Consider the following 14,557-nt stretch of genomic DNA (forward strand, 5'->3'; position numbering starts at 1 on the left):
ATGTAAGCAAACATTTGGATGAACCAAATTAAGATGCTGAATGAAGTAACAAAAGCTGTAACAAAGAACAAATTAACGATTGCCTAGACTAGAGATGAGTAACAGTTTATATGAAGGAGTGGATAATACTGTCAAGGATGTTGACGGTGTTGGTGGTTACACAGAGCTACACATCATTAATCTATATACAAACATACACATAATGTCTACCGGTATTACTAGTAAAATTTCAACATGCTATTTTGTTTGTATCAAAATGGATTCTGCAGTGCTACTGCTATGCTAAAGTTATGATGTTAAGACATTGAGGTAGTCATCGGCAAATGAACACATCTTGTTTTATTTGTATTTTTTGCAATCTTCTGTGAATCCGTAGTTATTTCAAAATGAAGTACTCATTATACAATCATAAATGAAAAGACAAGGCATTGATGGCTATAAAATTATTATACTAGAAGAAATGAAGGAATACTCGCTAAATGATCCATGTAGAAGAATGCATCACATGGGCCTGGCATGGAAATGTAGCTCAGTAGGCAGAGTGCTTGTCTAGTGTCCACAAAGCTCTGGCTTCTAATACTAGTAGTACTGCATAATCAAGTGTGATAGTAGACACTTATAAACTTAGCACTTGGAAGATGAAGGCAAATAAGTAGGAATTTAAGGTCATCCTCAGCTACGTAGCAAGTTTAAGATTAGCCTTGATATGGAAGTCTTCATTAAAAAAATAAGTTAATACATAACAATGAAATTTAGAACACATTGTGTTCAATGATCATATATGCGCATATATGACATACATACATATATATTATATACATACATGTTTATGTATATGTGTAAATGTGGTCTTTGTTACATTGTGGATTCTTCATTTTCCCACCCTTTATCCTTATAGTTCCACCCCTATAACACTAGATAGAAGAGAAAGAATAGAGGAGTGAAGCCGAAAAGAGAGAGAGAGGAAGAAAGAGGGAGGGAAAGAGGGAGGGAGGGAGGGAGGGAGGGAGGGAGGGAGAGAGAGAGAGAGAGAGAGAGAGAGAGAGAGAGAGAGAGAGAGAAAGTGATTTTAAATCTAATTTTTCCTTTGTTTCATTTTTGGGAATGACTACTAACAAATCTCAACCAATCACCAACAACAACCAATAGCCTCCAAACCCAGATATGGGGATACTAATATTTATATACATTCTGAAAAGTTCCCGAAAGTTCAAATGTTATACAATAGTAGAAACTATTTGCAGCTGGCAAAACCACACTTCTGCTAGAGCATGATATAAATCATAATCAGCTGCTGCACATGGTCTGAAGCAGCCCCATATCCCCATACCTGAGATTAAAATGAAAACATATTCTTATAATAGTCTGTTTTTTTTTTAAGGAACCAAAATTCCAGAATTTTTGCAACATAAATGTAGTTAAAGACGTTCTCAGTTTTCCACCTGGAGGAAGTGTCTAATCATAATGAATTGAGATCTGGACTACGTCATTTGCAGGGAAGAATTAGATTAACAGCTCCTAAAGCAAGAATTTGCACAGAATGTCCCAAAAATTGAAATGGCAAGTAATTATTAATTCTAGAACCAGTTCTAATACAAAGTATAAATTAAAAGCAACAAAAGGATCTATTGTACTTCACCTGACAATTTTTCAAAAGACTCCTGCCTGGAACCCTCAGGCTCTCTTCATTAAAATAAGACAGCTTGTTAGTCTGCCAGAAAGTTGGAAATCTTGCATCCTTCACAGTTCTTGGTAGAACTTCTCTTTTCTCTGTATTTTCACACCATAATGAGAGCTAAGATTTAAAACATATTGATATTAAAGGTCATGATTCAGACAAAATGTATGTAAAATATTCTAAAAGTTATCTACTCTCCATAGTATGTTGAGTAAAGACATGAACAAACACACAATGCAAGCTCCAATGGTCAAGAATGACAGCAGGCAGAAAGCAAGAGTCTTAGCGCTAAGCAAGGTCCATAGTCAGATTTGCATACTCAAAAAATAGAATGAAAAGGCATAATTCTGTTTATACTAACAGAGTTTCTTCTATTGTAGGGAAGAGAAACCCAGGAATTTAAAGAATCATAAAGACAGCATTTCTAGCCGTGATAATGGGAGCTGGGGAGAGGCTTATTTGGTTGAGTGCTTGCTGAGAAATCATGAGGAATGGCATTTACATCCCTAGCACCCATTTAAACAATGTGGAGTAGGAGAAGGAGAGATGCCTTCCTGCTCTTCCATAGGACCAGAGTTCAGCTTCCAGCATGCAGATCAGGACCCTAAAACTCACTTATATTTCTAGCTCTAGGGAATCTAGCTCACTCTTCTGGCCTCCACCAATGCTGCACACAGCACAAGCCTACATTTAGTCACACACATCACATATAACTAAAAATAAAATATTTTTTAATGAGAAATGATGAGCTTGTTCTTATAACCTTAAATCTGAGAATGTGGAGACAAAAGGATTCCCAGGATCACTGGCCAACTAGTCTACCCTATGAGGATGAAATGCAGGGTCAGTGAGAGATCCTGTCTCAAAATACAAGATGGAGAGTCCTAGAAGACAGATGCCTTTAATCCCTGACCTCCATACCTGCAGAGACAATGCTGTAAACACATGTACATCCACTACACACCCCACCTGCACCATCAGGCCCCACACGCTCTAGAAGAAAACATAACGGGATCCACCCCTTGTTGTCCATGAGTAACATACAGGAGATATGAGTGTCCTGAGAATTCTCTGGGCTGCAGCCTCACACTCCTTTCTCATTTATCTCATTCATTCTACATCTTGGCATTGTGAATGTGTTAGAAAGCTTGGTTGCTGGCATTTTGAGTTTTATGAGACACTGTTGCCAAGAAACTCGGATGCTAGCTGAAGTCTGAACTTGTCCTCAATGACTGGCCACAATTATGGCTAGGATGAGTTTGGTGTACACCAACAAGTGCCTCACAGTAATCATGGTGCAGATGGTGGAGAATAGAGAGAGAAGGAAATTTGAGCTGCCATAAATTTAGCTTCTGTTCCCAAACTGGAGCCTGAGTGACAGGTGGTAGCCTACACTGTAAGGAGGAATATTTTGCCAACCATGCAGAGATACTTCTGGTAATTTGAGTTTTGCAACAACACACAATGTTGTAAGCTAGGGGACCTTAGAAATGGTGAAGAGGCTACAAATCCTTTCTTTGGGATGATGCAGATGATGATTGATGAAGGATCAGGGATCTTAGATTGGATTGTCTTACCCACATCCATTTTGCTGTTCTCAACTGTTCTACTTCATCCAGTCACTGATCCACTTACCAAGACTTAGCATGCATCTTGTTTAGATCATCGTCTTACATTTTAATGAAATAAGGATGAATTATATAATATTTGAAAGAGTATTTATTAATTTGACTAGATTTTATACTTACTTACTAATAGCAAGAAAATTTTCACAGGACTGAAAAGTTACAGATCCAGGATACAGGTAGAATATCTTTTGTTACATAATCATCACAGTGTGTTTTGCTGTCTATTCTACAATGTACCTATGCCATCCACTGAAGCTAGCTGCAGGCCCCAAGCCCAATACTGCTTTGTTTACTCATCTGGTTCTATGGATGTCTTTATGTGAGATTACCCCTTACAGGAAGACATCTTCCTTCTTCTTCCAGGACTTTAACAACTCAATAATTCAGCTTCATACTGAATTTAATATGTAGTTTTTATGAATCAGTCTGTCAATTTGATTTGAAGATCTGAGGGGGCTAAAATCACTTTCTCTCTCTGTCTCTCTCTCTGTCTCTCTCTCTGTCTCTCTCTGTCTCTCTCTGTCTCTCTCTGTCTCTCTCTGTCTCTCTGTCTGTCTCTCTCTCTCTCTCTGCTTCTCATTCACTCCAATTTTCTGTCATTAAAGTTTATTAGAATTAAAAGCTCAAGAATAATTGAATTATGAATAGTAAATTTTTTTCTGAAAACATGATTCTATATGTCTAAATTGAGTTACCAACACATAAGGAAAAATTATGGGAACATCTGTATATTTCATAAAGCTTCAAAACAAGGCTTTCTTAATCTTGATGATGCAATCATCATGATCCAGTGCAATGACTATTTCCAAAGATATTTCAGAAAACAATGAAGAAAAATGTTTGTCAAATACAGCAAAACAATGGATGCAATATTGAACATGCACCCATCAAATACTCACATTTTTCTCACACATTCTATACATGTTAGAATCTTATTTTAGAAAATCCACATGACTCCTGAACCAATTTTGCTATTGATTTTATATTACATCTGTATCATGTCAAATTGCATTAAGACATATTAAATAGTATATCTCATGGTTTTGACAAGGCAATGCGCATCTCCTGAAAGACTGAATGTCATCTTTCTCATACAAATCAAATTAGAACCAAAGCAGTTTCTATACAAGTCTCTCAAATACATCTCACACTGTACTCAGAAGTTGCCTATAAGTGAAATGATGAACTCTCCTCCTTCTGATAGTGACTTAATACAGCAAATGACAAGCAATTCAAATCACCTTTCATAATGCTAAGTGATTTCATAGGTCAATATCTCATGTTATATCCTAACTCACCTCTGAGTCACATCATATAGTTTTATAATGGGGCAAATTGAGAAACACAGCATCTGGCAAAGTATAAAATATTTCACTTGTTCATAATTAGTAACTAGTTCTTGCCTAAAATGTATAATCACAAATTATGGCAAAGTTGAAGTTTCAAAATTATATGAAATTAATGACTTTCTAAGCTAGAAAGTGCATTCTATTTTCAGAACTACTTTTGCCACCCCACCATGTGCATATTTGGTTCTATTTATTTAGAATTTCTATAATTATTTATTAACCTGGCCTGTGTAATTCTGACATATATTGTAGGTAATACAAAAAATTATATGTAACAATACTTTCCCTAGAAAAAATTGGAAATATTAAAAACTTGGAAAATGGCTACAGGTATCTTGGCTAAGAGAGACAAAAAAAGAAAGAAAAAAATCCAACCAACCAAACAACAACAACAAAAAACAAAAAACAAAAACAAAAGACCAAGAACTTATACTTGAAACATGCATCTCACAACAGCCTGCTGGTCCCATTTAAAGTTGTCTCAAAACTCCGATAAGTAAAAAACCTTGGGAAAACTCCTTCTCTGGTCAGCTCAGAGCCAGCTTTACCCAGAAATCTGACTCCAGATACACGTAGTAGCGAGATTTGTAAAGTCTCAGAGAAGGACTTTAGTTGGTATTCCTGCAGTGAAACAAAATAAATAGAATTCTCAGAAGTCCTTAATATGCTGGCGTGTGTGTTTAAAAGATAACAGTATGCAGTGCATTACCCAATCAGTTTTTGCATGGAAGCCTGGTTGAACGGAATCACAGAGAGTGATTACAGTTCCTGTTTAAGATTCCAAAACTACATGGTCTCAAAGAACAGATAGACAAAAAAGATCAAATAAAAAAGAATATGACACTCATAGATGTGACTATAGAAAAATAAAATGAGAAAGGCCTCTTTGAGGATGCCACTAAATATACACACATGCATACAAACAAGAGTGCGGTGGCTTCATGAAATATAAAGCAATCCAGCTATTTACATAAAGTAGTCTGACAAACCAAGAAGGTACACTTGATTCAATATTAGTAACAAAGGACTTTTTGTGCAAGGGATAGAAGTATTATAAAAAGATGAAATAGTTGAGAAGAAAATATGAACAAATGTCAAAGAGCTTTCAGTCACCATAAAACATACACTCACAGAGAGCAGGCAGAACTAATAAAGAGACAAAGCTGAATCCACTAAATGAATAGCATGAATTATCCTTTCTTATAGAATTTATAAAAGTATTTCAAAAATTAAGTCATTACAGAGCAAAATACACTAGAGATTAGGAAAGGACTGAGCATTAAAGCCATATTTTCATCCTATAGACAGTCACCTTATAGAATCTTTTAAAGGAGAGAAAATAACCTATAATACAAACAATAGACAATTCCTCTTTAAGAAAACCATGAAACGTTTTCAAATGATCTTTTCAATACAGGAAACTGTCTAAATGGAGATGTGATGTGAAGAAAGATCAGGTTCATCTATAGGTGTGTTCTATTTGGGAAGGGTGTGCGTTTCATAAATCACTAATCTTCATCTCTAGATATTCAAAGAAGAGGGGATACAGTGTTTTCAATCAGGAATCCAAGCATAGAAGCCATAGGTTGTCCAAAGTAAGCCTTAACTAAGTCATTAAGAAGCTTTCCCCGAGTATAATTCAGGTAATTAAGACACATGAAAAAGTGTAGAGACTATAAAAAAACATTATGCTTTATATATTGAATTTACTTAAACCACTTCAACTATATGTGAGTCTACATAGAATTATCTTCTAAGAAAGGGGTACTTTATTCCAAAGAGGAAAACAATTCCAAATTGTCTTTGAGAAACAAATAAACCTTTTATTAGCTTCTAAGCCTGAACATAATAAACCTCTTTGGGATTCAATTTATTCTAAGATTCTACTTCATCAACATATAATTAATTATAAGCAAATATAACATGAAACATATAATCAAGAAATTTTAAATAAATATTCTTTAGTGATTATGAGTTACATTTGAGATAGAAACAATGCTGTCTGGTCATCATATAAATTTTTCCTGGCTTTATAGGAAAACTAGATGTTATGAGCTTTTATAAAGGCAGTGTCAGGTCCACCATAAACCAGACCATTCGAATGTGGAGTAGATCAGATCAGAACACGCCACTTGCTCTTCCAGCTCACCAGGGAAGCCATGTACTCCAGATAGTTGAGCCACCAAGATAGAGCAAGCTCACCCTCAGTGTTGTGACATCATCAAAGAACAGCCTTTGTTCTGCCAAACTATGTTGATTTTACAACTTTTGCACTGTTAAATTGAAGAGCTGATCAAAAGTACTTGCCAGTGACTTACAAACACTGTTGCTTAAAAATGAACTGGAATACTAATAATAGAAATACCTCCAGTTGTTGCCCACTGTCCTCAGAACTAAAAGAACAAACCGCATTGAACTGAAATATAAGCAATCACAATTTTTAACAGATATAGTTGAGTACAGGTAAAATTGTATCTGGGGAAATTCTCTTGTTAAAAGTGAAGAAAATACTCTAGATTATTTTCACAGAATACTTGGAGCATTTGTAGTGTGCGCATTCTTAACAATGAACCTAACGAGTAGCTTTGCTTTTAAATTAAAAAATCTCATCTTTCACCAAAGCAAGGATATCTTTCCTTGTTTTAGTTCCGGTCATTGAAACACAGGTTACCTCACTTCTCCTGTGTCCATAGCCTGCCAGTAGCAATTGCTGAACCAATATACACAAATTAGCACCTTCAAATGTGTTTTCTACCAGACACTTAAACAAATTCACAGCTATCGTGATGTAAATTTTGATATACAACTTCAAAATCATCCTGTTATAGGGTGCCACTGCCAGTGAGCAGTATCAATGCCCCAGTTAGAAACTCGTCTTAAAAGGAAAGATTAAGTGCCTGCATCTTCAACCTTCTCCTTCATGCTAATGAGAGCATCCTTGTAAAAAACAGTTCATCAGATGAATGTGTAGACATGGCAGTTTATATTTGCTTTCAGGAAAGGGCTGTGTGGTGGTTCATCTCTGGGTTAAAGCAGTAATAGATTCCCATTCATTCTCTAATTCACAGAGGATATTGAATAGCAACAGTAATGGAAGCTCATTTTTCCAGAGGCTGTATTAGTTACTTTTCTCATCACTGTGACAAAGCACCTGGCAGAAAACAAAACAAACAAAAAGTACCAAAAAAAAAAAAAAGAACCTTAGCAAGGAAGGGCTTATTTTAGTTAACAGCTTAAGACAGAAAGTGGTACCTGATGACGGGGAAAGCATGGTTTTGAGAACATGAGGCCACTGGTCTCTGTGTCTGCAATTGGGAAGTAGACAACAGGCAAGACATAGGCTAGGATACAAAACATTATGGCCCACTCTCATTAACCCACTTCTTTCAGAGGATTCTTCTTCCAAAAGCCTCCTACATCCTTATAAAAGATCTTACCAGTTGGGAGTAAGTGCACAAATGAAGATGTCCACAAAGGAGCTTTCAGATGTGAGCTTCAACAGGTTAAGACTCTACAACATCTGGAGACAGATATGGGTTAGCCCAAGGAGGCAGTGGTAACAGTCTAGGTAGTGCACAGAAGTCAGGGATAGATTCTGAGTGTTCTTCTGCTGCATTAAGACATGGAAGGATGACTCCAGCCATGCTTACACTTTAGAGGCTCAAGCCAGCAGGTATCTAAGAAATCTAGAACACTGTTGGTACACCACGTTGGAGATGGCAGAAGGGTGCTAAGAGGGCCCAGGAACCACACAACAAAGAAACCAAAGCCCAGAAGTTCATCAGAGCTTGGATTGATTGTGTGCAAGGATAGGAGAAGTTACTGACCTCCTGGGATGGGAGCCTGATTGACTCAGAGAGCAGGGCCTAAGATTCATATCTTCTACACAGCAAACATACGTTGCTAATGGGGCTACACTTCTATCAGAATTTTTCTATAGAGATTGTTAAGGTCACTTAAGAAAGGTGGCTATGTATTTTCTGATTAACTTAGAGAGCAGGACCTAAGACCCAGACTTTCTACACAGCAAACATATATTACTACCTGCACTAGACTTCTTTTATCAGAATTTTTCTAAAGAGATTGTTAAGTCACCTTAAGGAAGGTGGCTATGTATTTTCCACCTACATTTTAATATTTAATTTAAGCTCACCTTCTTCTCTTCTCTCTCTCTCTCTCCCTCTCTCTCTCTCTCTCTCTCTCTCTCTCTCTCTCTCTCTCTCTCTCTCTTTCTCTCTCACATTGTTCCCCTCTCCAAACATATTCTGCTGCCTTTTTATCCTATCCCTCTTTCTTCTCTCCCCCCTCTCTCTGTTAAAAGAGCCCATATGTACATGCATTGCCTTTTTTCAATCTTTTCATATATTTTAAGAAAATAAATATTGACAATTGCTTTTCATTGATTAACATGGTGTTAAGTAAACAGAAGTTTAATAAGTGCATTTATGACAAAGACCAATGTTATTAACTATTCTGAAGTTATAGATAAACAACAACAAAGTCAATATTTAACATCAATTTGGAAATTCGAATCTATTTGTTCTCTGGAGATATCACATTTCACTGAGCTGGTCCTTTTTAAAGACATTGTAGGATTTAAAGATTGGATAAGCCCTGAGTAATCCCCTATTTTCCTACAGACTCAGCTTCTGTTATTCTACAGAGAATTGTTACCTAGGGCTGATTTTCCTAATTTTGCAAAAGGATACCTAGCCATTGGCAGAGGGTCTCCAGGGTGTATCATGTTTTTTGTGCATCAAGATTCCCTAAATGATCTTCTTCAGTATGTAGACTACTGAGTTAATGTAAAACACATGTTGTTAAATAAGAAAGAATTCTATCTCATGTGAGTTCCAAAATTAAAATCTAATAAACATGGAAAGACTAAGTCCCCTCAATCATGACCTCAGGAAAAGGTCACAGGGTCTTTCCTGGCTGCCAAGCCTGAGAGCTAAATTAGAAACAGGTAGCTCTGTGTTCTATCCCTTTCTAACCACCACTTCATTTTTAGCCTCTGGTTCCTTGCCAGAGCCAGGGAAAAGATCTGCAGTGAGAGAAAACATGAGACTGAACCCAGTCAGTAAATGAGGAGTCCAGGGAAGTAGGACAGTGAAGCTTCATTTCCTCTTAAGTGTTACAGACTGTGAGTTGAGAAAATTTAATAAAACGCTGAGGTTTCCTGTTACAGGCTACATTCTAAACAGTGGGACCCCGCAATGGCAGCCTACTCTATGACCACCCCACAGTTCAACAGCAATCATGCCAGGCTGTTTTTGATTCATAGAAAGAGATACTTTCCTATATACTTTGGAAAGAATGTCACTGTAGTTATCATTATGACATGAGACAAAAAAGTACAGCTTTGACAAATGACTGTTATGGAATTATTTTAAATACTAATACCCTGTTATAGTATTATTCTAAACACTAAAACTCAGGTCCTTTTTAATTACTTAGGTTTATAAATATATCACATTTTTCTACAAGTTGTGTATTTTATGTACTAAATGATCTATTAGTATCCAAAGTAGAAATTAATACAACCCAACTAGGGCTTGACAGGTAACTCAGTCAATTTAAGTCTTTTCCAATCAAAAATGAGGACCTGATTTTGGATCCTTACAATCTCCCAAGTGGGTGTGCCAGCACACATCTGTGACCCTAGTCCTAGAGGAGAAGAAAAGACAGGAGAATCCCTTAGGCTCAGTGGCCAGCCAGCCAAGTGAAATCAGTGAATTTCAGTATCAGTGGGAGACCCTGGATATTGGGCTGGAGCAAGCTCAGTCGATAAAGTGAGTGCTGTAGAGAGATCTAAGTTCAGGTCCTAGGAACAGATGTAAAGGTTGAGTTTGGTGGTGCAAGACTGTGAACCAGACTTAGGGGTTTAGACACTAGCAGACCCCTGAAGTTCAGCAGCCAGCCAAGCTAACCTGATTGACTTCAAGCCCATGGAAGTTTTGTCTCAAAAAATAAAAGTGGTAAAAGAATTGAGCAGATAGCCTAGTTAAATTAGTTACTTTGGGGATCATTGAGAGACTCTATCTTAAAACTTAAGGTAGAGGATGACTGACTATTTCCACATCTATCCCCTCACATACTTGTATACACCACATACATAGCATCTACATATGCAACTATACACACACACACACACACACACACACACACACACACAGAGAGAGAGAGAGAGAGAGAGAGAGAGAGAGAGAGAGAGAGAGAGAGAGAGAGAAACTCCAGAAAATAATATAGCTATTGAAAAACCTTAAACTTAACCAGAAAAAAAAATATCTTATTAATTTTCCATGTTCTTAAAATGTCAGTCAGGAGAAACAATTTTTCATTTGCTGCAAAATAATACAAAGACATAAATAATATAAATAATAGCACCAAGTAGAAATCCATGTTTAGTAAGACAACAGGCAAATAGAGTGCAATTTTATCATCTGGAGAATAAGGAAATCAACTGTAATAAGAAACATCGGGAATTTATTACAAAAAAAATTATGCCAAAACATTTTAGAGTCATTTTCTATAAAATATTCAAATTAGTAGGTAAAGAGGTAAATTGTACACTACATAGTTGGATGACACTGGTCTCATTTTATACAACATCTTATGGCATATTACCTGCTAACTAATTTAAACTATCTTAACTATAAACGCTGTCATGTCACAAGGAACCAGTAACCTGAATGAAATGCTTGACTGAGTTATCTAGGCCCAGAAGGGGAGGATATTGGTTTGTATCTGGTATTCTATTATAGAATTCAAAGAAATTAAAAAATCTGAAAACATTTGAAATATCAAGCAGATGCAAACACAAAATTAAAGATGGAAGTGGGGGGAGGGGCAAGATAATATAAACGGCATAGGTCAAAAAATCCAGCAATCATTTGTTATTACCATACCTGGGGAAACACAGGGGGATCAGAAATAATTCCTATCCTTGTGCGCCATCTTGAGAGCTCCAGTCCCCTCCTTATGTGAGAAACTAGATGGAACAGAAGAAAAGGATTTAGAGGAAAACAGTTCCAAGTGTTTTATTACCACTCATTGGACCTTTTCAAAAGGCCCATCAACACTTTGATAATTCAGAAATCAAATTCCCAAATCATCAGCATTTCCAACTGCATCTTAGAATGCAGAAATCATTTCTCTCATCCGTCTTTAAATTCTCACAGTATTGGATAAATGTGATATAGTCTGGGCTATTTCTCTGGAAGCATCATTGAGCCTTGTGAGATAGCATCTCTAAAATTTTAGGTCGAAGCAGTGATGATCATGGAGGGAAGGGGACAGAGGGAACCATAGCCTTTCATTTATTGCATAGATTATATTCTATACAATAGCTAATTAAATTTAAAAACACACTCACGAGCCTGTTTTAGGAATTAATGTTATTCAATGCCACAGCCTTAAAGCATACCAGACTTTAAAATCTTGGTTACATTATCCACCTTTGAACCACAGTAACTTTGTGCAGCTATGTCTATAGTAAAATAATTTGATACTGCTGTTCTAGAGGATTCAAACTTCATATTGTTGCTATGTCTACTTTCTAAGGTTATATTAAACATGTATGTCCACTGTATATTATTTGATTGAAATTTAAAATACAAAACTACACAGGGTCTGTATGTAACCAGTTGACTTCTCACAGGAATATATTAACCAGGAGATAGTTATAACACAGCCTCAGTGCCAGTACCAAGCAATAGAGTGGTTACTGGATAAATGAACATAAGCACAGCCATCAGAAGCACAGCCATTAAGGACAGGAGGATTTTTGTTTTTTGGTTTTTTTTAAAGATAGAATTACTCAAGTTTTCTGTGAAGAAAAATGACAGAAAGATAACTATCTTTGTTGTCTGAGAATCATCTCACTGAGCATCAGCCCACGTGCTCTCGTGGAGGATACCCAGGCTCCCACACCCTTTCCACTATATCCTTTCCTGTCTCCATCCATCTCATCCCCACTGCTTTCTAACTTCTAAACTTTAATAATTTAATAGCCAGGCCTCTCATCCATTTTCCTGTTTCTTAATTATATAAATTCAACAGTCTTCAAGCCTATGAAAGAATACTGAATCTCTTCAGTTCATGTGGGAAGATGTTTTGGATAGTTGCTTATATTTACACACATATGCTCTGAGTGTCCAGAAATGGAGCAAAGTATAAGTGCTGGCAGGCATAGTATAAAACAGGCTGAGGTTGTGGCAAAAATAGGGGATTAGGAAGTTTAATGACACACCAAAGATTGTAGCTTGTAAATCTGTTCCATGTGAGATTACATTTTTGGCAAACCTCATCACTAGCAATAAGTCCTTGGAGAAGATAGTGAAAGTATGTGGAGTGCTGGCCTTTGCCTCTTGAAATTGAAAATGGTGAAAGAGATAATGCCTTATAATCCTACTACAAGGATTGAAATAGCACACAAGACTGGAGAGATGGTGCAGCTGTTGCCAAACATGATGACTTGATTTTGATCCGAGGCATGCACATGGTGAAAGAAGAGAACAAACTTCTTCAACTTGTCAATTAACCTTCACATGTACAATGCACAGGCACATGCATGTGTACACACATACGCACACAAACACCATAGATAAAATTTTAAAAAATATAAAGTCTTCCTCAGTCCTTGTTTTTCTAATATATGGATGAGTCTTTTTGAACAGCAAAAGACCAAGTTTCATGAAAATAGAACTTCAGTTTGGAACTTCTTGTATCCATCCAACTCAAATATAAACTTTAACAATCGACTCAGAACATGCATTCTATGTCAATACTGCCACCTTCTTACCTGCCACTGTCCTTAATGCCACCTCAGAACCCACAGAGAAAACCAAATAAAGCATAAACACCACATGCTCCACACCTACTTAATTATCCTCCACCAGAGCATCATTTGAGCCTTCCAATTATGTCGACAGAAAACTGTTCACCTCCCATATGTGCCTTTGGGTCTCTGCCCAGTGTAGGTAACGGTAGTTGAGTCCCATATTTACAAAGTTATAAATAAGTAATCTCTACTTATTTGCATTTATATAAATTTTGTTTATTTACATAGCATTATGACTGAGAGCAAGAGCTCAGTAGATACATAAAAGGTATTTAAGTGCAATTACCATGTAATGAGAGGAGACAGGGCTAGATATCTTATGCTTAAAAGCAAAACCCACAATCCTAGGAATGGTTTCATCTTCTTGAGTCATTGGCCAAAGAAGTATGATAGACTACCACCTAAGCATCACAAAAACTTGTACAGAAGAATGGGAAAGATTGTAAGAGCCAGAAGTGGTGTATGACTCTAAGGAAACAGTGTCTTAGAAAAAAGAGGGCTGATGTATACGTTAGCTCATGGAGACTGTGACAGCTCATACACCTACACATATTCAAGCTAGACAAAATCCAAGTACAGGCAAGAATTAGTGGGCACAATGCCCCACACCTAACAAAGAAGATGCTTGCAAATTGATACCCTCTGAGAGAGAACAAAACATCAGTTTTCTCTGCTGGAGTGTCACTAGACATATCAATAACACTTCAGGGCACACCCCATGCTCAGACATAGTTGGTTGACACAAAAGGACTCAATGGGATTTTGTACATGCTTTTTTTTTTTCTTTTGTTAGGTTCAGTACTCTTTGTCCTTTTGGTTTGTCTGTCTGTTTGATTGCTTGTTGTCTGAGAGAATATAAACTTGGATGAGTATACAGGTTGGAAGGGACTGGGAGGAGTTTAGGGAGAGAAAATAATGGAATCCAAATATAGTACGTGGAAAAGTCAATAAAAAGACCTCAATATTAATTTTAAATGACAAACTAGCCATGTGTAATGGTATACACCTATAATTTTAACACATGATAAATTGAGGTAAGAAATTGCAAATTCAAGACCAG

The sequence above is a fragment of the Grammomys surdaster genome, unplaced genomic scaffold (genome assembly GCF_004785775.1).
Source record: "Grammomys surdaster isolate TR1022 unplaced genomic scaffold, NIH_TR_1.0 243, whole genome shotgun sequence".
NCBI classification, from domain to species: Eukaryota; Metazoa; Chordata; class Mammalia; order Rodentia; family Muridae; genus Grammomys; species Grammomys surdaster.